The sequence below is a fragment of the Penaeus monodon genome, unplaced genomic scaffold, assembly GCF_015228065.2.
Source record: "Penaeus monodon isolate SGIC_2016 unplaced genomic scaffold, NSTDA_Pmon_1 PmonScaffold_136, whole genome shotgun sequence".
NCBI classification, from domain to species: Eukaryota; Metazoa; Arthropoda; class Malacostraca; order Decapoda; family Penaeidae; genus Penaeus; species Penaeus monodon.
In genome coordinates this window covers 97673-98850 of record NW_023642599.1, presented here as the reverse complement: position 1 = coordinate 98850, position 1178 = coordinate 97673, and positions in this window count along the sequence as shown.

Below are 1178 nucleotides of genomic sequence, written 5' to 3'. Positions count from 1 at the left end.
ACTATTGGGCTCGAGTAATTGTGGAACGCTAGTCGTGAGTTGGTGTGGTTGCTTGCAGCCTACTCGACTCAGATGGCTGTGGTGACCAAGTGCGAGATCTTCGCGCTCGGTAGAGTCAGGTGCAGGCGGTTTGGATCCGACTCCCGCCAATCACGAGCAGCTCATTGGACTGACCAGAGTATACATCGGGCGCTATTAAGCCGCCAAGTCAAAGAACCACCACTCATCGGCTAGGCTCTCACCCGAACACTAGTTGTACACTCCAAATAAAGAGTAATTTGACTTCTTGTGTGTTTGCCTACAAACCAAAAGGCGTTTGACTCAGTGTATTGGGAATCGCTATGGGAGATCCTGAGGCTCAGGGGAATTCCAACACAGATTATTGGCCTGATAGCAAGCCTCTATACTGGTACTGAAAGTGCTGTAAAGTGTGGTGGGGGTATGTCAAACTTCTTCCCTGTTAATTCAGGGGTGAGGCAAGGCTGTGTCCTTGCACCAACACTTTTCAACACCTGTATGAACTGGATAATGGGTAGAGCTACTACCCAAAGTCAGTGTGGAGCAACACTAGGCAATATTAAGGTCTCAGACCTTGACTTTGCCGACGATGTTACCATCCTATGAGTCCTTGGAGTCACTGGTGGCAGCTCTTGATGCATTTAGCAATGAGATGAAGCCCCTAGGCCTGGAGGTCTCCTGGACCAAGACGAAGATTCAGGACTTTGGGGGCCTGTTACGGGAACCCATTCAGTTGATCCATGTTTGCGGCGAGGACGTTGAAGTCAGATATTGTTTTATATACCTTGGTAGCATAGTACATATATATGGGTTGTCAGACCAAGAAGTCAGTAGAAGGATTGGTCTGGCAACAGGAGCCATGAACTAGATCAACAAGAGCGTTTGGAGATGTCGGTACATATGCAGAAGGACCAAGCTGCGTGTCTTCAAGCCCTTGATACTACCAGTTTTACTCTATGGAAGCGAAACCTGGATGCCATCCAGTATCTTGGAATCTCGCCTTGATGCCTTTTGTAACAAGTCCCTTCGCCGGATCATGGGGTACAGTTGGCAGGACCACGTGTCCAACCAGCGGTTACACCGTGAGATTGGCATGGGACCTGTTACTTGCATAATCTGGGATCGCCAACTCAGGCTATATGGCCACCTAGCTCAATTCC